We start from the raw sequence: 24,084 nt of genomic DNA on the forward strand, positions 1-24,084 counted from the left end.
AATGGAATATTATTTGGCCATAAAAAGGAAAATTCTGTCATTTGTGACAACATGGATAAAACTTGAGGGCATTATATTAAGTGAAATAAGATAAAGACAAATACTATATGCTATCACTTATATGTGGAATCTAAAAGAAAAAAGCCAATTCATAGAAATAGAGAGTAGAATGGTGCTTGCCAGGGGTTGCTAAGTAGGAGGAGTAGCTAGATGTTGGTCCAAGGATACAAGCTTTCAATTATAAGATGAATAAATTCTGGGGACCTAAGGTACAGCATAATGATGATATCTAACAATACTATATTGTATATTTGAAAGCTGCTAAGAGAGTAGATCTTAAATGTATCTCTTAATATCTCTTTTTATTTCTTCTCTGACCCAGTTATTCCTCAGTAGCATGTCGTTTAATCTCCATGCATTTGTGGTTCTTCCTGATTTCTTTTTGCAGTTAATCTCTAATTTCAAAGCATTATGATCAGAGAATATGGCTGGTATGCTTTCAACCCTCTTATATTTGTTAAGGCTACTTTATCTTTTGCTTTCTGGTAGCTCGGTGTTTCCATTGCTCCCTTTTCCTTGTGCTTCTGTTTTTTTTATTTTGGTTGGCTTTTGTGGGTTTTCTCTCTGTTTCTTCTTGTTTTATCTTATATACTTCAGTTCTGAATCTTCTGTGTGTGGTTACCATTACAAATATATATATATATTATATATTATATATATACACATAAATACATACATACATACAGTCGTCCATTTTCTTCTGTGAGTGCCTTATCTCCATTCCCCTTTGCAAATTTGGATCTTTGAACCCTCCCCTTTTCAGTCATTGTTATCTCAATTTGTCCCTATGTATGCTGAACATTCTTTACTCTTACTAGAGCAATTCTCTCCATATTATTTAAACTTTTAATGCCCTGTTCTTAGTAAGGTTTGCACTCCTTTGCTTCTATTTGCCTGATAGTCACTTTACTCTTAATTATGTATATTTTTTCGTCATTTTGTTTCAGGTGAGCTGACCCCTTTCTGTAGTGCAGGCCTCATAGTGAAGAATTCCCTCAACTTTTGTATGTCTAGAAAGGTCTTAATTTCTCCTTCATATCTAAAGGAAAGCTTAGCTGGATACATTATTCTTGCTGGTAGTTCCTTTCACTTAATAGTTTAAATATTTGATTCCATTTCTTTCTGGCTTGTAAGGTCTATGCTGAGAAGTCTGAGGATAATCTAATGTGTTTTCCTTTATAAGTTACCATCTTCTTTTCACTGGCTGTTCTGAGATTTTTTTGTTGTTTTTTAGTAATTTTAATAAAATACGTCTTGGTGAAAGCCTTTTTGGGTTGAAGTAATTGGGTGTTCTGTTGACTTCTTAAATTCTAAGTTCCAGCTCATTTCTTAGATTTGGGAAATTCTCATCCACTATTTGCCTGAAAATGCTTTCTAGTCCCTGCTCCTTCTCCTTGCCTTCAGTAATGCCCAATATTCTTGTGTTTCCTCTCCTGATGGTATCATCTAGTTCTTGTATCTCTCTTTTACTATTTTTCTTTCTTTGGTTTCTCTCTTCCTTCTGATTTATTTCTAGATTTCTGTCTTCAATATGACTGATCCTTTCTTCCATTTGGTCAACTCTATTTCCCAAGCTTGCTATTTCATTTCTCAACTCTTGCAATGTGTTTTTTATCTCCAGTGAGCTATTCTGTTCCTTTTGAGGATTTCAATCTCCTTGCTCTGCTCATCTAGTTGTTTTCTGAATTCCTGAAATTGTTGATATGACTTGTTTTGGAACTCACTGAGCTTTTTCAGAAGGATCATCCTGAATTCTCTGTCATTTAAGTTGCATATTTCTATATCTATAAGTTTATTTTCTAGAGATTTTTCTCTTTCTTTCTGAAATGCCTTGTCACCTTGGTTGATCATGGTGTTTAATGGACTATTTCTTTGCCTGGGCATCATTAGAAATGTATTCTGCTTTTTTTCCAGAAAGAAGACTTATTATATAAAGGTCTCTCTTTGGCCTACTGCAAAGAAGGCACTTTTCTTTTGGTTTTCAGTAGGTAGCATCTAAGCCTCTTGGATCCCTGCTTGATATAAAGCCTTAATAATTCCTGTATAGTATGCTTTTATTTTCTTGCAGATATTTAATCATGCTTGCTACCCTCAGTTTCAGTCCCTGTCAGTGTTAGCAACAGTTTCAGTAGCATTTGCTCAGATTCCCCTGGGGCTCTGCAGTGTTCAGTCCCAGGGGGAGGGGCCCTCTAGGTTGAGAGTTGGGGGCTGTTGCTCAACCTCAGTTTTGCAACCGTGGCCGATAAAAATCACCTGTTATTTCTCTGCTATCCCACTTTTTTACTTTCTGCCCTGAGGACTGGGCCCTGCCGCTAGCCACAGGGAGCTCATGGCACTCCAGGCAAGGCTGTTTAGGGAAGTCGCCACATCTTCTCCCCTCCCCCTCCTCCTACAGGAAGCTCCCCGCAAGAGGCAGCTTCTTTATTTCTCCCATTCCATTGCCCAACACTTGGAGTTCTGACCTGTGGTAGTTCTTATGCACAGATCCCATGCTCAGACGTGCTGGTGTGCAGTTTGGGTATTTTTTGTCGAGTTTTAGATGTTCAGCTTATTGTTGTTTCAAGGGGAGAGATCTGGAGATGTCTCTCACTCTGTCATGTTTCCTTTCCAAAAAGACAAAGTTTTTAAATATTAGAATTGATAGGACCAAAGAGGTTGTCCAGTGACCAGACATCATTTATAGAGGAGGAACTTGAGACCCAGAGAAGTTGCCAATTCAATGTTGCACACCGGATCTACTCAATTCCTATTCACTGCTCTTCTGAAATGAAAGATACCCTGGGAAGGTTGTAGAGTTTCTTTCTCAAAAGAATATGTTATGCAATAAAAAAAAGGGGGGGTCATAACTATGACCAGCGTAAAAAAGATGCATGATGAGAAACGCTTAAACTAAAAAGAAGAAAGGAATTTTCAAAGTTTTATTTTTAAATGTGAAAACATTAAATGATGCTGTAGGTAAATGCCACTATATGTTAAAGGAAAACTTTGCCTGATGTCCATTTTTAGATGGTGAGTATATAAGAATATCTTCTGAATGCAGCAGATATGATATATTCCAAACAGAAACAACTAGAAACCTATTGCTTAGTGTTTTATAAATATGGCTAATAATCTGCAGCACAAGATACATAAGAAATTTTAATAATTTCTAGTGATTTCTTGTATCTGGTTAGTATGTTAGCACATATATTAAATATACTATGTAGTATATGTATATATTTTTTATGGAGTTCATTAGAATTCATGGACTAGAAGGCCATTTGGACAGGATTCCATCTGATAGCCATGATATCAGGAAATCACTTAATTTTGGGTGCCAGAACTTGATAGTTTGAACACTGCTTGGTCAATATTAGTCAGCACGCTTACAACCTGTGATCTGTGATCTGATTGGTGTTAATGTCAAACTTATTAGGAAACTTAGTGAGGCAACATTTATAAGGGTATAAAACTTATGCCTGTTTGTTACCTTACCCACCACCAACTGCTTAGTAGTAAAAGGTTAGGATTAGGAAATGTCAGAGATACAGTAATTAACACCAGCACTATATATGTATGCTTCCGTGGCTTGTACCGCTGGTAGTACAATGACTTGTGCAACCCTCTTAAAGCACAGGCAGCATACTCTGCTCTATTTCATGGAGTTTGAGCAAATAAATTTAGGTGGTTTTGAATTGGGAAGTTTTTTTTTTTAACTGTAAAAAGAAATCGACATGTTCATATTATCCAAGGAGAAATCTCCATGCTAACTCACAAAAACTAGACCACTGAAACACTTGGAATCTTTCTTTTTAAGAGTGTCCCTGAGTTAGGTACTTATACAATGTAGTTAAAAAAAAAAAATGTAAGATTCAATATACTCATTTCTAAAGAAATTACCTCTAAGAAGCTCATTTTGTGGGGATAATCTGGCTCACTTTACTGACTCACACTGGAATGAATTTTCCAGAAATGAAAGTGATAAGCTGAAATTCATTCTCAAAATTGTAGATTTGAAGGCTGGAACTCCAAAAAATGTATTTCAAACTTAATGTAAATAAAGTAACATTGTCGAATTTGCTTTTCTCATTTAATCTTAAGGAATAAAGGAAGCACTATAAATTGATATTATTAAATCGTAGGACAAAATAGTACTAAAAATAATTGTGACAATATTGAAGTAGCAGAATTCTCACAGTGCAAATATTCTATTCATGTTCAAAACACAAAATGGACGATGAAACTTGGTACAGAAGAAAGGGTGTCAGGCTTCCAGATTCATATGAAAAAAGAAATAAATTATAAAAAGAAAATTTTGATTTATTATTGATATTTATTACTCTCTACTTGCATTTTTATAAATACCAAATGTAACCAATATTACACATATTATTATGAAATCTGCTTATGTTAAAGTTCAATAAAAACAAAGCCTGTGTACTGATTTTTCTTAAATCCAGTCCACTTCACTCATTTTTGTTACCTGCCTACTGTATAGCTTTGCATCTTTCAACCCTTGACCTGAGAGGGTCCATGAAGTTGAGAAAAGACTGGTTTCTGGAGAATATGTGGCTGATGCTGGAGATGGAATATCTGAGTTCAGAAGCAGAGCATTACTTGGCTTGGGCAGCAACTCAGGGTATTCTGTGGACTGTGCTATGTGAAGCCTTGTCTGTAATACTGTGTAACATGGACATTCGGACACTGTAGTTGGCCACTGAGAGTTTTCAGTTTCCCTTGTGCCTGGCCTTGAAACCAGGATTTAGCATTCACATGAGCTAGCCCTGAAACAGGACTATTTTTTGAACGAGAAGTGGAGGCCCTCAAGAGGGAAATAATTGACTTATTAATAGGATCAGTTGGGGCCTAAGTAATTGATTGAAACAATAAAGGATAATTTGTATTTTTATTTTTAGTAGATCTTAGGTACATAGAATTAGATTAATCATAACTCTTGATTTGTGACACACTCATCACTGGCTCATGCACGCTCTTCTTTTAGTGTCTGGGTGAATGTTTTATTTAATTAAGAGCTAAGAGTACATTCACATTCCAAGTTCTATAATGAAGAACAGTGAGCGTCACAATGAACACTACTCATGTGAGATTTTAGAGAAGGGAGTAGAGACAGAACAACCAACATTAATTGGACACCTTCTCCTTGCCAGGCATTATGCTGTACCCTTTGCAAACACTACCTATTTAATTCTCTCAAAGGTGTCCCTGGCAAGCAGGAGCAAGCCAATGGCTCCTCATCCTTCCTGCTCTTGGTTCTTTCCCACTACTGTAAACCGACGGGTCAGAAATAGAATCTCTGTGAGTGACAAGAACATTTCAGTGCAGTATTCGCAGGTGGTTGGGTGGTTTGATGTTGGGTGATTTTCAATTTTCACAGCTGAACTTTAAAATCTCATTAAAACAGCTTTTTGTTGCTATTTGCTGAGTTTAAATCGGCAGTGATTCAGCAAATAAGCAGACACAGCAGGTTGCCTCTCTTGGCAGGTATAATCAGGAACCTACAAAGTATACGATTGAGAACTGAGAACGAAAAATGTGGCTTCAGAGCAAAAGCATTGTGAGTCCCTTTGTAAGGACTGTCTTCTGTAAATCTTAACTGATCTTTCTAAGTGAATGACTTTGAAAGAAAAAGAAGACTCTTTCTTCTCCCCCATCATTGGCAATGTTTGCCCTGGCAGAAGCATGGATGGGTGGATTATTAAGAGGTTTGGAAATGTCTGTTAGTGTCTGATGCAACCTGATGTCTCAAATAACATTAAAAAAATAATAATTCTAGACTAGAAAGGATCTCTCTTCAGTTTAGAGCTACTCTAAATCTCCTAGTTGGCTTTTACTTAAGGTTTTAGAAATTTTTCTTAGCATCTTTTTAGAAGAATTGTGAACAAAGATTGCAGTGGCTCCATATTTATTGCATGTCTACTATGGGCGAGGGACTTGCTTGGTACTGCTGAGTTAGACAGGGCCCCTCCCTGAAGTGCCTATCAGTCCAATGAAGGAAACTGTAATTCAAGGTCAAAAGAAATAAATGCAATAGAAAGTACAAGGCAGGACAAGTCCTGCCAAAGTAGCTAAAAATCAAGCTGTTCTTTCAGATAAGGCTTGCAGATTTGGAACTGGAATGTACAAAGGGCTCCGAAGAGGAGAGGATGGGACAGCCATTGGGGTAGAGATGGGAAGATGTTGACTTGCATGAGATCGCAGAGGGAAGTCTTTCATAGGTTCGAGCCACCGTGAAAAGAGGAAATATGAGGAGAAATCAAAACCAGACACTAAGAGAACAAGACTTTATTCTTGCTGGCCCCTCACTGCTGCAGCTGCCCACTGACCTCGACCTCTCACTTGGGTCTTCTTCCCCATCCTCAGTGCTCTCATGTCTGACTTAGTTAGCACGGACCCACTCCTGCCTGTCTTCTTCCTTTTCCCCTCGGTGTTCTCCTTAATGGCCAGATCTTTGCATAGTAAGGCCAAAATCACCGAATGACTAAAATGACTATATTGGTAATGACTGAACAAATTTGTTTCTAAGAGGCCAATTTCCAAGTGGAACTCTGTCACTGCATAGGAGGCCAGGAGGAAGATATTCGAGGACTTAGCATTGTAAGTTCTTAGAAGAGCTCCTAAAGGCACCCAGTGAGCCTCCTTTCATTTGTATCAGGGCTTCCTAAACCATCTCTGACGGGCAGGCGGACTGCATCTTGGCAGCCCCGCTCCCTCCTGTTTGTAGGTGACTCAGAGACCAATCGTATGCCTGTCTTTATTTCAGGTCTCTACCTGGGTAGCATTCAAGAGGATTAAGGTCTGAATTAAGGGCACAAAGCCCCTCTTCAGCCCCGGGGCAGCAGGGGGGTTCCCAGTGTCAGCGAAACCTTGCCTGGGCTCAGCCAGGAGAACAAGCCGCTACTCAGCCTGGCTGGCTGTTTACATGGGGACACAGGCGCTCCGCACCAGCTGCTGCCCGGGGTCTGTGGCTGCTGACAGGCCGTGGGTGGATAATGTGGGCATTCATTTCCTCCAGCTGCTCCTTGCAGTGCATACTCACCAGGGCAGCAGGGAGTGAATGAGAAGGGAGTATAGAAAGCAGAAGGGAGAAGGCAGCCATTTGGTCCGAGTGCAGTACAACTGCGGGGCCTCTGACAGCTCGAGCATTGAGGCATGGGCTGCAGAGGAGTGTGAACTCTTGTTGCCTGACCTGCATGAGTCTATAATGAGGCTAGTTAAACATTTCTAGCATTTCCAAATAGTCCTCGCAGTTTCCCCCCAATGAGCTGCCTGCTGAGAAAGGGTGGACAGACCCAATGCTCTCAAATCAGTTTGGATGCAATTCAACCTTTTTTTTCCCCTCTGTGAAGATGAGCTGGTTTAGTCATTCTCTCTGTGATCTGCTGATAAGAGTCCTGGATGGGGAATTAGACCTTGGTACTATTTCCAGCCTGACTACTATGTCCGTGACCTTGGAGCAGTTATGTAACTGTTCTGGGCTTCTGTGTCCCCCTTTAAAATGGACATTGTAACACTGTCCTACCTACTTCACAGGATGGTTGTAAGGGTGAAATGAGAAAATGACCACAAATTGTGTTAGGCACAAGAGGCCAGTAGGTTCTTAGGACCAGGAGTGGGCAAATTTTTCTGTAAACTTAGTAAACATTTTAAGCTTTGTATAGCACATAAGATTTCTGTTGCATGTTCTTTTTTTTTTTTTTTTCCTACAACATTTAAAAATGTAAAAACCATTTTCAGCTCTTGGGTCACATAGAAACAGTCCCTGAGTCAGATTTGGTGCATGGGTTGTAGTTTGCCAACCTCTGCATGAAACAAACCACAGATGAAGGCTAGACATAGGGACAGTGGTTATGATAAATCTAAATATAAAAATAAGTATTAGTAAATAAAAAATATATGGATAGTATATGAATATAAATAAGTATACATATCCATGGCTTTTTCTGACTTGTGGCCCCACTAGTGAAATTACTTGAACCTCATCGCACGGGCCATCTTGTTCAAGAACTCCTATTATATACCTAATCATTTACCGAGCTCTTCACTGCCTAAGGTAGAGCATCCATGCTGACTAGCTTAGTTTCAAACTGGAGACCAGCCCTCAGTCCCAACTTGGCCTAAGTTTCCTTGGGCCCTCATATTAATGGAACCCTGAGCAAACCATGCTGTCTCCCTAGCCAGCACAGCTTGGGCATAGCTTCCATAGGAAGAATGGGATAAAGGTCTTTATTTAGGGTCCATGACTGCCCATGTAAGAAGCAATTAATGTTACTTGTGACGAATAGCTCATAAACAGTACTTTGTCGACCATGCGCTTTTAAGTTGTGTCATTATTTCTCCCAGTATACCCGACTGAGGCAAACTGGCTTTATCACTGCCATTTGCAGAGAGGCGAATTGTGTTGAAGAATATTTACATAGCACTCAGGATACTAAAGCCAACTTACGTGAATGAATGGGCCAGTGGTTTCTGGTTCCTTCTTTCTCTGATGAGGAGTCAGGTCTCTGCTTCCCCTTGCATGTCACTTTCTTCTTTCCTCATCCTCACTGTTTGCAGATATTAAAAGAGCTGTAAAATGAAGCCTGGATGAGAACAACAGAGAGCAAAGAAGGTTTGCTTCATTCTCTTCCCTTCTAAAGTATTTCCAAAGAGAAATGGCAGATCAGTAACATTTATCTAGACTAAAATAATGAAAGCAGCCAGACTTCAGATACACCCCTGCAAGAGGTGGTGCTGACCTAATAAATTTTGTTTTTGTTGGTGCCCTGCGAAAATATGATGAAATAAATGCAACACTTTAGAACCAGTACTAGTGTCAACACCACTTCTTACCTTCTTCATTTGACAGGGGGGAATATGAAAAGCCAGGAAGGATGCGAGCTTTTCAGGAGGTGGCTGGCATTCAGGGCTGAGACCAGCACAGCAGCCTCTGACTCTGGTCCAGTCCATCGTCTATTGCACCTGCTGGTTTCCTAGGTGTCAGCCTCCCTGATGCTCACACCCCTACATAACTATACTTCATGTTTGCCATTTTATTTTTATGATCTCAATAAATCTTTTCCCATTCCAGATGAAGATCTCTTATCATTTCTAATTCAGTACAATGTTTTCTCCCTGAATGAGTATTTCATTTTCTTAGCGCATAAGGGTTGAAAGCTCAACAGCACTGTTTCAGCACCACACAAAGTAGAGCTCTCTTCTGTAGAGGAATGTTCTAGTCTTCAAACACAGACCTCCTCAAACGTGGACCAAGGGTATGTGGCCCTGGTCACAGAGGGAGAGTGCAGGTGGCTCAAGGCAGGTCAAGAACCTACCTGGCGAAGCGCCGTCACCTGCTGATCACAGAGACTGCGGTCCTCTGCATTGTTTTCACGTGTGAAGGAAAACACTTTAAAAACAAACACCTAGTGGGGACGGTGCCTGGAAACCATCAGGCACACAATAAAAGATTACTAAGCAAATGGAAACTCCTCCAAGGAATTTTTAAGGTCAAACTTCTTAGGAGAGGAATTAAACATGCTAATGAACCTAAAGATGAATGGTTTATTTGGGAGCTCTATACACAAACATTCACTTCTTAATAAAAGTGTAACAAAAAGAGGAAATAGAGGGTAGTGTCTCCCACCCAGAAAACTATGGTGATTAAAAAAAAATGAAAAATTCTTACTCTTCAGTTTTGGTTTTATTACACGACATACATCTGACATTGTATTATATTTCAAAACTTTGGGATTTTTACTAAAGTTTAGGTTAACTTATTCCTGATAGCATATGAGAGATATGTCCTACTTTTGTTATGAAGAATCCCCAGTAACTATTAATCACATAGGTGGAGTGAGAGTCCTTGTCGGCTTTAGCCCTAACACTGGTCATTCTTGAACTTGTCTTTAGACTTGGGGAGGGGGTGCATCCTGCTGTCTGAAGGCTGTGGCCCGCGGCGTAGGGCCGTCAGCTCCACAGGAGCCCTGAGGAAGGAGAGACATTAATGAGTAACATGTTCAGGTAAGAGAAGGTAGACCAGACCCACCCTGAGGAACTGCTGATTGTTTTTTATTTCATATTCTGATACTCCTACAAAAATGACAGATAAAAATCCATTTAGGGGAGAATGTGGTTTGTCACAACATCTTATAACTTCCTCTAACTTCAGGATAAAATCCGGACTTATTGGTATGTCAGACAAGGCCATCCATAAATGAACTTTAACTCTTCTTTTCTTTTTTTAAAATCTTTTTAACTTACTTTATTTTTATTAAGTTTACTGGGATAACATTGGTAAATAAAATATATAAGCTTCAAGACATATGTCATATATCATATGTATAATGCATTGTGTATTCACCACTCAAAGTTAAATTTTCTTCTGTCACCACAAAGTCAACCTTCCTTTCTAATCCTCATCTTCTATTCTTTCTCAATTGTGTCATTTTTTTTTTTTTTCATCTCTGTGCCTTTGCCTGTGCCTGGAAGGCCCTTTTTCCTTTTTCCTTTCTGTGACTTGGTCAACTCCAGCTCAAATAGTCCTCATGGAGCCTTTCCTGAACTCTCACAGGCAAAGTTATTTCTTTTCTCTGTTCTCTCTCAAGGTCTTGTAAAAACTTCTATGATGATGATGTATATGACTCTTCAAGAATTATTTATTTATGTGTGTATCTCCCCCACTGGTCTGTGAGCTCCTGATCTGTAGGCACTGTGACTACCTATTATTACCCTCTGAACCTAGCCTTACATAATAGTCTGTAAGAAATGTTGAATGAAAGAATGATGACCTGGAACTAGGTTTTGGAAGGTTCTGACAGCCTAGCAAACTGATCATTCTCAGCTATCCTCGGTGGTATTCCACTGCAGGTTATTCAAAATGATCCACTGAGGTACAGGAAGAAAATATTGGAAATGCTGTTTATTTTTCTATTTGTCAAAAATTAACAATGAAAGTAAGATTTTTAAATATTTCATGTGGATCGGTAGCACATGTATTTAATTTATCATTAAATATATACATTAAGAATAGAATACGTATTAAAAAAATATATATATATAGGCCACCCTTACAAGCAATGGGAAGTCACTGAATAATTTGGAACAGGGAAAAAACATGAAAAAAGCAAGCGTGTAGGAGAATCGACTTTGTAGACTGGAGGGAGGTAAAGCTATCAATCAATATGGAAAGTACTACAGTGATCCATGACAAGAGATGGGAGACTAGACAAGTGTATGGGCCACCAGAACAGAGAAAGAGGAAAGGTTTACTAAAGAATTATTATTATCTTCATTATTATCATTATATCAGTGGGACCAGGTGACATTTTGGTTAGTGGTAAGTGGAAAGAGTCAGAGCCACACAGAGACCCTGAAATGTGGCCCTAACCTGGGAGAGCAGGTGGAACTCAGAGTGAAGGGAGACTACTTTGCTCCAGGCTTAGATTCTATCAGCAACACACAAAAAAATTTTCTCACTTGTATCAAGAGGCAGTAAATAGGATACTCCATCAGGTCTGTCCAATCCTAGATGGGGCTTCTTAATAAAGACTATTTATAACCATATTGCATAATTATCACTGTGTGGGACAGGCAGAACTGCAGATCTGTCCACGGCTGGGTGAGTGACCGTCTTCTGGCTGCATCTCGTTGGCTTAGGAAAGAACAGAAGGTGGATTTGTTTGTCAGTTGAGCAACTTGGCATCGTCCTGTCTTTACCTGACTCTCTTCCTTTAAACATTAACCATCTCCTAAAACATTTGCGTTTTGTGCCCAAGGCCAAGGGGGGCCAGAGAGAAAGGAGAGAAGAAAAGGGTAGGAAAGAAGAGGAGAGGAAGAGAAAGGAAGATTCTCGACAGCCACAATTCATTCATTCCACAAACATTTGTGAAGAGTCTCTGGTGGCCAGTGCACTTCCCAAGACCCAGAGTTTGAATGCTGAGTAGGATGGGATTTCTATCCTTAGAGGTTCACAGTCTGGAGGAGGAAATAGACCAGCAAACACAAAACAAAGGGGAAAGATAAGCCCTGCCCTGTCACTATGCCTTCTACTTGCCATCTCCACTCACCAGAGGAGGTTGGATGGGAGAGATGGAGGAAGAGATCGGAGGCCTGAAAGTTTCCAGAGTCTTCGTCCCCAGGGCAGTGGTCTACAAACTTTAATGAGCAAAAAGTAACCTGGAAGAGTTGTTTAAAATACAGCTTTTAGTCCAGCTAGTCTGTTTCAGTGGGTGTGGGGTGAGGCCCAGGGCTTTGCATTAGTCCGGCTCCCCGAGGGACTTCAAATTTAGACGGCCTGTCATCATAAGGGGGTGCTGCCCTTCCAGGCCAAAAGCCTGGGTCTGGAGCTAGTCTGCCAGAGGCTGATGAGAGAAATTGGAACAAGAATAGGAGAGGAAGCATTAGAGATGATTAAGGGCAGAAAAATTGGAAAAGAGAAAAGGAATGGATCCCTAAAGAGAAGTGAATGAAAATCACCAGAGGCCCTGGAGTCACTCAGGTGACTGGAGTCTAAGTGTTAACCATGATTTTTGGTCTTTCTCGTGTAAATTTAATGATTTACCTAAACAGGCACATAGCAATGAATAGAAAGCAATATCTGCTAGAGCCTTGGGCCTAAATAACACCCGTGGAACCCAGCCTTCTCTTTGTAACACCCCTTGTCTTTCTTGCAGATCCCCTGACTGCAGTGTGTTGCTTATTTTCAAGTGCTAAGGCTGAACAAATCCACGAACCATTCAGAGGGAGGCTGTTCTAGAGAAGACGCACTAACTCGACACTGTCTTCTGTAACTTCCCTGGTTCTTGGCAGTTCTCTGTAGCTGCACCCCCACTCTCCACAGCCTCCTAGAGCCTACTCCAGAGTAGTGTCCAGCTGGCTCCCTGAGAAGGTGGTGGTGGACCAACCTACACAAAGATTGAGCTCTGATGGCCACAAGCAATTTCCACCAGGAGTCTACAGATCTTACTCTTCCTCCTGATTTTGTCAAGAATGTTCTCTTTTTAAAACTGGTTTTAGGCCCAAATCAGAGCCCTTGGGGTATGGTGGGTCTGACCCTAGCACCCTATGGTTCTACTTCAGCAAATAGGATACACTTGTTTATTCTGGCCCAGGGCCTAAAGAGCAGTTTCTCTCACTTCTCTCCAAATGGACATCTCCTTCCTTATTTTTTAAGATCCTGCTCTAGTGTGACTTTCCTTAACAATCTCTTTTCCCCTTTGGAGCCCTTATCAGATAAGATTCCTTGTTCAGGTGTGCCCCACCCATTGGACTACAAGTCCTGGGGTCTAGCTTCAAGGGGGTCATTAAGCATAATGCTTAGAAATTCAGGCTGACTTGAGTCAGAAGCTCAGCACTGCCACCTACCAGCTTTGTGAGCTCAGACAAGTTACTTCATTGTCCCAAGTCTCGGTTTCCTCACCTATAAAATGAGCCAACAGCTGTACTTACTGTTAAGGTTAAATGATCTAGTATTTGGCCCAGCACCTGAAACATTACAACCCTCAATAAATGTTTGCTTTTTTCATTGTTCATATTTATATCTTATTTACGCCAATCCCTGTGGATTTAGTACAGAGTAGATGCTCAGTGATGTTTATTGAATTAGCAATTTATCACTGGATTGGTTCATTGGTGCATTTTAAGAGTGGACAACTCAGTATTCCCCTTTAACTCATCAATATTTTATGGCATTTCCTGTATCCATAGATTTGTTCTGAGTGGAATTAACTACATAAACTCAGGCCGGCTCTTCTCAATCCCTCTTCTTTTGTGTCCATTGCCTCAGCGTGCTTTTATACTTCTCCCATTTTCACATTTGCTACTCTGTTTCTGAAGGCATCAATCAGAAAATGGTGGCTATTTAAAACTACCTTAACCTGAGTCTGAGTTCTCTAGAGGAAAATAGCTACGGAATTCTATTAAGTCTGCTATAAATGTTTGAATTTCACTTCTCCCACTGTCAACTTCTACCTTGTAAAATGTGACAGAAAGAACAAAATAAACTCCGAAGTTCCTTAATTGCAATGGTCTATGAATCTCCTTTTGTGCACAGCTGAATTTTTACACTCTAAAAGGAAAAGCCATTTTTGTAAATGAACAGATCTAATGACTCGTTCTAATTCCCTAATATGGATATATACAGACAATCTCCAAAAAAAAAAAAAAAAGGATGCACCTGCCCCGCTTGCCCTATTTGCCGCTTGTGTTTACTACGTGCCTAGAGTCACTAGAGGCTGTTTGCATGGCTGAGCAAATAAATGTCTGGACATTCGCTTTAGGACCCTTCGAGTTCAGGAATTCTGAGGAAGACAATGTTACCGAAAAAGGGGGCCACATACTAAACCTGACAAGGCCACAGGAGGCCAGCATGGTGGGCCATACAAACTCAGAGACCGAAAGTAACCACATAGGATGATCTGAACATAAAAATTCCTAACTAAAAGCGAATCATGACAGGGAGTCACATTCTGGGCCTGAAGTTTCTTTGATAAAAGTCAGTCTTTACCTTAAGTGAGCCTATCTATTGTCATTTTGCATCTAAGATAACACTTTTGAAATGTCAGCATAATCTTCTTTTCCAGACCCTTCAGGGCACAGATTCCACACCAGAGCATGAGACCACAGAATCCCTCACTGTTATCTTGTTCCCTACATATCATCTCTGTGTTATAAGTGCTAATTATTATCTATCCTATGCTCACCACTGTAAAAGAAGTATGTGTCTCTCTATTCTACTTTTTAGCCAATCCCAAAGACCTTCCTGCTTTGCTTTTTCTTGCCACCTTAATCTACTGCCAATGGATTTCATATAACCCTCTTTACACCTCCTCTTTCGATTCTAATGTATAAACTGCAAAACTGCCATTCTCTGGAGCATTTTCTCAATCCCTTGAGATTTTCCTTTCAGGCAATTGTCATCAGTTTGGCTCAAATAAACTCATAAAAATTTTCTACAGGTTTTGACATTTCTTACATCAACAGTAACAGAAGTAGACTGAGCTCTTAATCAAAAAACCAAAGGTTAATCAAATAATCAAAGGTTAAATACGAGGAGGAAACATAAAAGTAGATGAAAAACCAGTAACAACTCATTAGCATTCCTTCCCCTCCAGGAAAAACCGACTTTGAGCCCGGCCTATCCCACAGGGTGAAAGTGGGGAGTGCCTGCAGCCTGCCCTCAGCCCTGTGGTCCCTGAGCTGGAGATCCCCTGGAATGTGGGAGGATCCCTGCCTCCCAAACTGGCAGGTGAGCCTGGGGAAAATCCTTTGCCCACCCCTTCCTCCCTTTCTCATCCAGTGCGGTTCACTTTGAATGCATTCTTCCTCTGGGCTGTTGTTTTTCATTCCCTTTTAATCTATTCTCCTTTGGAAAAGCATTTTTTAATAGTTTCATATACACCTTTTGCTCCCGGAGGCACCGCTGGGCCCAGGCCTATCCTACCCACACTTGGTATGGCCAGTGCCAGCTCGGGCACCTTCCTCTCACCACTCTCTACCGACTGCTGGCGATTGATTACTGGATGCCTTCTTGTCCTGAATCCAGAGATTCCACAGGAAAAGACAGTGTCTAGATGAATCATCTATTCAATAACTGTTTCTTGAGCATTACCTACATACCATTAGGCACTACGCAAGGCCCAGGGATACAATGATGATTAAATAAAGTCCCTTCTTTCAGGAAGCACCAGGAAGACATTTGAACAATTTCAAAATAATTGGTGTTATATAAAACTAGGTACACAGTACTGTGGGACCCAGGGAAAGAAGTATCTAGCTCTGCCTTGGGGTGCTGGGAAGTTTTCGCTGGCAGAAAAAGGAGAGAATAGCCAGGGACATGATGCAGATGTTGAGGCACAGGGGCTTGAGGAAGCATGGCCTATCTGAGAAACGGCTGGTGGTTGCTGGGAGCTGGAACACAGTATATAGGACTGGAAAGTGACCAAAGATGGTGTTAGAAAGCTGGGTCACTGTCAAATGTGAGGGGAAGCAAAGGCATTTGGACTTGATCCTGTTGCAAATGGTATAATCATCAGATAACTCAGCAAGGAACTGAAAAATAATATGAGTTTTAGATCTTCCAATATAAAATTACCTGTTCAGTCAGTACTCCAGGGGTAGTCAGGTAGTTAGAGATTAAACCTGAGAACGGATCAGTAGGGCAACACCTCCAAAGCAGGCAGTGGGTGTACTCTTGACTGGCGGGAGCTGCTGTAGAAAGTAGAAATATAATTATCCTAAATTTTTAACTTAATGATTGAAATCCCCCATGAACAAACCTTATTTGGCTGCACTCCTGGAATTAAACAGCTCAGCTTCTTACATGACATCACTATATTACAGTGAGAGATAAGTAATAGGATTTCTGTAAAAGTATTTTGCAACACACAGGGTGCTCTACAAATACATCGATAATCAGTATTGCAGTTTTTCATGAACACGCTTAGAAGTTCTAGCCAGGATACATACCCACTCTGATAAATCCTCAGAGAAAGTCGTTCCCTTCAATTAATAGGCAGCTGTAGGGCAGAAACGTATAACATCGACAAGGGGTGGGCACAACCAATCTGACCAGCCAAATCAAATTTTGTGATCATTAACATTGTTCTTGTTATTCAGAAAAATGTAAACATATGGCAGCAAAGATAAAGCAGGTTTTGTGAATTTCAAGCCCAAAAGAGCATGTTCCTAGGGTTAATTAAACAGGTTTCTTTAATAGCCGGACTTCTCAGAGCCTTGAATATGCTAATGAGCATTGTGAATTCAAAAACGTTTTGTATACAGAATCTCTCAAGTTAATTTGACTACCAACTCCCCTCCTATTGCCTGGTTTACACTGCCTGGAGGCCCTTCAAGATCTTCCAGAAATAGAGTAGTCCCCTCTTATCCACAGGGGATATGCTCCAAGGCCCCCCAGTAGATGCCTGAAACTGCAGATAGTATCAAACCCTATATATATGCTATGTGTTTTCTATACACACGTCTATGATAAAGTTTAACTTATAAGTTAGGCACAATAGGAAATTAACAGCAATAACTAATAACAAAACACTTATAACAATATGCTACAATAAAAGCTATATGAATGCGGTTTCTCAAAATGTTTTACTGTACTGCATTCACCCTTCTTCTTGCGATGATGTGAGACAATAAAATGCCTCTGTAATGAGATGAAGTGAGATGAACGAGACATTAAGTAAAATAAGGGTGACTTGAACACAAGCCTTGCGACACCTCGACAGTCTGTTTGACAACTCAGACAGCTACGACGTACATGACTAAGGGGAGGGGAGTGTCTACCGTGTGGAGACGCTGGACAAAGGGATGAGTCACATCCTAGGTGGGCCGGAACGACATGCAGTTCAAAACTCACAAATTGTTTATTTCCGGAATTTTTCATTTAATATTTTCTGACCATGGCTGACCTATGGTAACAGAAACCAAGGAAAGCAGAATCGTGGATAAGGGGGAAATAATATATTAGAGTCTGTTCTCTGTCTGTTCTGTTTCAGGTGGAAAATACCAATTGTCAGGGGTTAGGAGGGAGCCGAAGGTAACCCATGAGGTAGGAATTGGTGGAAGAAGCAGCAGCAGGGGCTGCAGCCCCCCGAGTCCACCAGCTCTCCTCCCCACTGCAGACCTTACGCTGTGGCCCCTGGGTCTGACCTGCTCTTCACTGAGACCTGCTTCCCATCTGCCTCACCCCAGGCAACCATCTGCTCTTTACCAGCCCTGGCTGGTAGCCTCATCCCTGACTCCTGATTGTTCCCATTCCTTGATATTTTTAGCACTGGCTCTAAGCTTATTACAATAAATCAGCAAGAAGGACCTAAGGCTACGTCATGAATATTCTCTCACCGCTGTAACATTGGCTTATGAAATATTGCTTTCTTCCCTCACATTTATAAGTTGCTGTTTGTTTTTTGGGGATGGATTTCTTTTAGAACTCTTTTTGTTCTGTATTCTAAACTGTTTTTCTCTGTACTATACCTTGCATAGTTAGTAATTATTATTATTATTTTTTTTAGTTTTGAGTGTGTGCTTGGGAGTTTGATCTGTTTTTTTAATTTTTGTGTATTGTCTTAGTTGTTTTCTTCTCTGATGCTTTGGTTTCTTTGTAGGCAAGAAGAGACTTTATTTTAACTTTCGTGTTTAGTATTAACCACATGTGCTTTTTCTTGTTGGTAGAATTTGTTTCAGAATTACATGCACAGAGTGCTCTTCACAGGTGGTTATGGCGAGGATAGCACTGAAAGGGAGATTTCCTTTTTGGGAAGAACTACATTCTCCTTATCTTGCTGTTTGAGTTTGGACCCTGGGCCTCTGATCTTCTAAGGATGCTCCTGAATCTTTTTTTGTGAAACAAAATTCAGCTGATTTCTAAAACCACATAATCAATTTGAAGGAAAATCCCAAAGCCTCCTTCTGATAAGAAACTGTCCTCCAGCTTCAAACTTTACCTGAATCACTATTAGTTTTATTCAAATTAAAAATGTTCTCTTTGTTTCCTCTCCTTCCATTGAAATTCCTGGTTGCTTTAAAGAGCCTCACTTTACTAAAAATAATGTAATTTCTCTATTCTCTTGTACTCTGGACTCATATTTCCATCTGTTTATGAAAAAAAAAAAATCTCTCTCTGGAGGGCCTATAAGCTTGTCAGATTCAGCCTGTCCTGAGATAAATCACGTGACTCCTCCTTGCTGTCCTTAGTCAAGACATACAACAAACAGCCTCTACACAGCTGAACAAGCTCATATGTCTCGGTCCTCATTGTTTCTTCTTTCTTCCCCACTCCATCATCTCATCTGACTTAATTTAAAATTTCTTGATTCTGAAGTAGTAATTTATCTTGCATAAATCTCTTTCTCTTCTTCTTCTGCCATTGCCAGCTCTTACTTTCTATTTTCTATACAGATGGATAATCTCCTTGGTGGTATTCCTGTAAGAACTTCCCCTCCTCTATATCTGCCTTTCACTCAGTAGCGAGTAAGTCTTAATAATAAATACTCCCTGCCCCACCTACAACCCGCTAGGAGTATCTGGCATTGGGTCTTCAGCAGTAGATTAGATGCAGCTGCAACTGCTCATGCCTTTAACAGAAGGACTGTAGGTCCTTGTGTATCTGAATCAAGTGACTCTGATCGCTCCTTCATTTACTCACCCAAAACTCTAGGGGCCTTCTACAAAGGACCCATGGACATGTTCCCATGGCCTGGGAATTGCTCCAGGCTTTTAGTCTGGCCTGGTTTCCCCACTTTATAGTCTATGCTTATACCAAAATCTTCCTGCTCTGTCTATCCTCCAAGGAGTATTAGCCCAGTTGGACTCTCTGATGGGTTTCGGAGGTATGTCTTGAATCAATCTTGGTATCATGGTCTATTAGCCACAGGCAGGCCCCACACAGCCCAGCTGACTAGAACACTACAAAGCAGTTCTGGTCCAGCACCGTGGCCTTCTACTGGTTGAATAGGAGGTCCAGATGAGACTCCAGTGACAATGCCAGAGACTATGAGATTTGAGAGATGAAGCTCACTGGGAACCTCTTGGAGTCCATAACAAATATTTCTAGCTTGTTCATTCGTTGATTCGTTTAATATATATTTATATGGAGAGACTACTAAATGCCAGATACGTTACATAGTATTGAGGATACAGCATAGAAGATGTCAGACTAGGTCTCCCTCTTCATGGAATTTCCTTTCTAGCATTGAAGGGACAGAGGTATATACATGTCAACTCATACGCAGCATCAATAATTGTCAATGGCTTTAAAAGTCTAAAGACGATTAAACTGTATAATATGTAAGCGACTGAGTGGGAAGGGCTATCCTAGAAAAGATACTCAAGGAATTAACCTCTGAAAAATGACATTTAAGCAAAGATCTGTATGTTAAGAAACCAACATGCCAATTTTGGTGGGCAGAGTTCTAGGTAGAGGGACCAGCAAAAGCACAAAGCCCTAAAGTGGGAATGAACTTGGATGAGTCTGAGGAACAGAAAGGAGAGCAGTGTGGCCAGGCTTGATGAGCAAACAGCTGAGTAAGAGGTCACCAGGTCAAACAGGAAGACAGACTTGATAGTATAAGGCCTTGGTAAATTTGCATAAAATGTTTGCATTTCCCTCTAAGAACAAAGGGAAGCCATAATCTGCAGACCCAGAAAAAGAGCAATACTAAAAGCCATAGTGACTGAGTATTTATCTCAGTTCTTGCTGATCACTCAGGGAATGGAGACAGGCCCTGAGGAAGTGAGTGGCTGCTGAGTTTCTTAGATGTCAGCAGCCCAGGGATGATGCCTTAATGGGATACCTGACTCATAGGGCTGGTGAGGAGTTCAAAGAAGAAAACTAAATAGATCCAAGAGGAAGTAAGCAGAGACCTAATGTTCTTTCAGAAAGTCTCCTAGAGGAGAGGACACCGAGGAGGTAGATAAGGGTTCCAGGATCCAGGGATGCTGGAAATGTGAGCTCTAAAACAGGGCTATTGCAGCCTCAAGACAAATGCAGGGTTATGAGTTGCAACAATGGAGCCATGTAAGAGAAGCAAAAATACACTAAACCTTAGCTAGTCCTGGACAAACCATACTGTTCATTCTCAGCTCTGCTCTCCTGTACAGTGGGTGCCCTGAAACAACATGCACGAGTCTAAAAATACATGCAAAAAATGGCACCCTGATATTTACGTAGGGTGGGCCCCAGAAGTGCCCAATATGCTAACAGTATAAATCCTAACTCCAGGCAAAATGGCCTTCCTGCCCTTTTTAATGGCCTAATAAGCAAATCTCCCTTGAGAAGGGCCTCCTCCTTTCATGATTGTTCTTTTCCTTGCATGGTAGTTTTACCTTTGCTACCAAGCAAAGATAAAAAAAAGAAAAAAGCAACCTTACCAAATAGAAGGTACTTTGAAAGCGCTAAGACTGCTTCGTTCTCTGACAAGTCCTAATGCCTTGGCCAACAGTGAGGCTTTGGAATAAAATTAGGACTGTGTGAAGGATGAATGGGTCCAGTCTGTCTCCTGCCGAGCTCTGCAGTGCGGATGGGGCCAGAGTCGTCACTTGGTTCATAAGCTTTAATAGAGCGTCTTTCATTCAAAGATCCCAGGACACTTCACAGCTGCTAAAATGATCCTAAGCAAATATTTGTAGCCACACAGTACAGGTGGGAATATGGAGGCACCGAGAAGAAAAAGAACTGACCAAAGACCCCAAGAGTCAGCTAAGAGGTAGGACCAGAATCCAGGACCTGAGCCAGTTCAGAGCTCTGTCTGCAGGATCAGGTCTGGGAAAGAATGATCTGGACTTCGTGACTGAGACGAGGCACAATCAAACAAATTTGAGGTTCGCAAAAACAGCCAGTGTGAGCCTGCTGCATACTAACCTGATGCCACTCAGACACATTTGTGTTACTTGGCAACTTGCAGCTCTAAGTGGTTATGAGCTTTAATAATTAAAGCCCTCTGATTAGATTGACAGTGTCTGTCAGAGTGAGCATATGCAGTAGTGTTTTCCACGTTCCTGACAAATGCACTTAATAGCTCCAATTAAACCCATTTCTGTGTGCTGGGGCCAAAATGGCCAATGCATGAAACAGCCACGTAGCCATAGTGCCAAGATAAGGGTGGACACAATACCATTCATCTGGGGTCCGAGTCAGGGGGCCAGAGTGAAGAGTAAAGAGTGCTGTGGTTTGAATATTTGTGTTCCCCCAGAATTTGTATGTTGAAATTCTACCCAGCAAAGCTTATGGTATTAGAAGGTGAGGCCTTTGGGAGGTGATTAAGTCATGAAGGTGGAGCCCTCATGAATGAATTAATGCTCTGACAAAAGGGCTTCCGCAGAGCTCCCCAGCCCCTTCTGTCTTGTGAGGTCACAATGGGAAGCCTTTGACCTGGAAGACAGTCCTCATCAACTATTCTGGCACCCTGATCTTGAACTCACAGCCTCCAGAACAATACATTTCTGTTGCTAATAAGCTGACCAGTCTGTGGTATTTTGTTATAGCAACCAGAATGGAATAAGACAATGATACGGTCTTTCAGGAAGGACACTGCCCCCTTCTTGCCACCGCTAACATTCAAGTAAACAAAACTCCAACACAATGTAGTGTCATGACTTAGGGTCCTCGGGCTTCTTTCTCTCAGTTGTCTGCACTGGAGTTGATTAGCTGAATGACAGACAAGGCTGGAAAGATGTGGGAGAAAGGATAGGAAGGAGAAAATAAGAAAGGCTAAAATAAGATTGGTTGCCACCAGGAGTACTTCATACTCCATTTGATTTTCAGAGGCTGGTTTGTCCTGGGGCTCTCTTCAAGAGTCAGATCTCAATGGAGATCTCTCTAGATGCCAGAAACTCAGTGGAGCTTCAGGGCCCATACAAAAACTCCACCATGGCTGTGGGAGGTCAGGGGTCATTTCAGCACTAAAAAGTGGTAGTTATAAATTCAAATTCAAATTTATAAATTCAAATTCAGACTCCTCCATTTACTACCCACACATCATCTCTTTGTGCCTTATTTCTCTGGGCACAAATAGTATGTACTTGATACGATTGCAACATAAGAAGTTGACAGAGTGAAGCACTTAGAAGAGAGCTTGGTCTGCAGCAGGAACTCAATAAATGCTGCCCATTATTCTTACTGTTATATAACAAACTCAGGGTACCCAGAACTTATTAGAGTCTAATGCAGATCCTCTTTAATGTAGATCTAATTTAACTTGGGAGTTACATATAATAGTTACTTTCCAAATTAAAAGGCCTCGGTCAAATACCACTTTTGTTGGCAGATGAGGAAGGAAGCCAGGCTATCCCGAGCTCATCACATTTCCCTCAATGTCAGCCAAGGCTGGCCCTGGGTAAAACTGAGAGCCAGGCCAAGTTTGCTTACACAGAGCTACTCCCCTCCACCTCCCCCCACCCCCCACCGTCCCAGGCCCACCCAGCATCTATGACTCCAGATTCCCCCAGGGCCGGGGCATCAGTGGCAGCCTGCCACCATCAATCAGTCAACAGGCTTGCAGTGAATTAGAGAGTAAGGGCCAGCTGATGCAGGGCTACCATGGTGTAGGGCTGATAGGGAGGAGCCAGAGAGAGAACTAGAGAAGAAGATAGACTACAGTGTTAGGTTTCATCTGAGCAGATCTAGGGAAGTGGGAAAGCATTTTATATGCTGTGAAGGGCCACTCAAATGTTAAGGAGTGTTATATAATTGTTACTACTTTTCATTCAAAATCCAGCTGATCAGTATCTATATAGCAGGCAACAGAGCAAAGGAAGTCAAAGAGATCTGAGTTTGTACCATCTTGGTGGCCAACGTGTGTGACCTCGGGCAAGTAACACCGCCTTTCAGAGCATGACTTGCCCCTCTGTGATGGCCCAAGAGAGCAGAGTCTTCGATGGAATGAAAATGATAACACAAAGTGCCTGGCCCTAACAGACAGAGGCAACATGGTTGCTTTTCCTCTCTTTCTGGTGAAGTCACAGGGTACTTTTTTTACCTGGAAATGTAACTTCATAAAACTAAAAAAACTAAAAAAACAAGACAGTGATCCCAAGGAAGTCTTTAGCAGTGAAATATTTTTATAGCATCTCTTCTCTTCAAAGACCATGCAGAGAGAGATTATTATCTGTTTCAGTGTGATTCAGACTTTTGCAGTGGTTGCTCACAAAAGGCAGGGTTTGGGCGTGTTTTCAGTATGCAGAGCTCTTGTGCTGACCTGGGTTCTGTCTCTATGGATTCCACCCAGCAGGAGCCTCCAGGTGTGTGCTCAACTAGCAGAAGCAGCTTGTCAAGGAAGCGCAAGGCTCCAGGAGACTCAGCACCAGGCTTTGTGTGTTGGCTGGAATGATTCCTGTGGCAATCAGTGGCTACAGAAGACAACCCCTCAAGCCAGGGAACAGGAGGGGTGTCCAGGGACCATGGGAGCATGCTACTCAAGTCTACTTGACACAGACAAACGTTTCTCATGGCTCTTCAAGTGTCCCCTTGCCTGGGCTGCTTCCAAGCCTCCAGTCAGGTTGGTCTAGGAGCTGAGAAGCTGTGTTTGCGAAATCTCC

At 41.3% G+C, this 24,084-nt stretch overlaps 1 long non-coding RNA gene across 2 annotated transcripts; it reads right to left on the minus strand.

Annotated features, from left to right (window-relative positions):
* Positions 1–9,700: 9,700 nt before the first annotated feature.
* Positions 9,701–16,357, minus strand: LOC107504176. 2 transcript variants are annotated; one of them, XR_001595402.2, is made up of 5 exons: positions 16,314–16,357; positions 16,130–16,242; positions 12,105–12,213; positions 11,515–11,689; positions 9,701–10,022 (listed from the first exon to the last, which is right to left on the minus strand). It is a non-coding gene; the product is annotated as an uncharacterized LOC107504176 (long non-coding RNA). The 2 variants fall into 2 exon arrangements; XR_001595403.2 differs by lacking the exon at positions 12,105–12,213.
* Between the last annotated feature and the right edge of the window lie 7,727 nt (positions 16,358–24,084).

This window comes from Rousettus aegyptiacus, unplaced genomic scaffold, assembly GCF_014176215.1.
Source record: "Rousettus aegyptiacus isolate mRouAeg1 unplaced genomic scaffold, mRouAeg1.p scaffold_m13_p_11, whole genome shotgun sequence".
Taxonomy (NCBI): domain Eukaryota; kingdom Metazoa; phylum Chordata; class Mammalia; order Chiroptera; family Pteropodidae; genus Rousettus; species Rousettus aegyptiacus.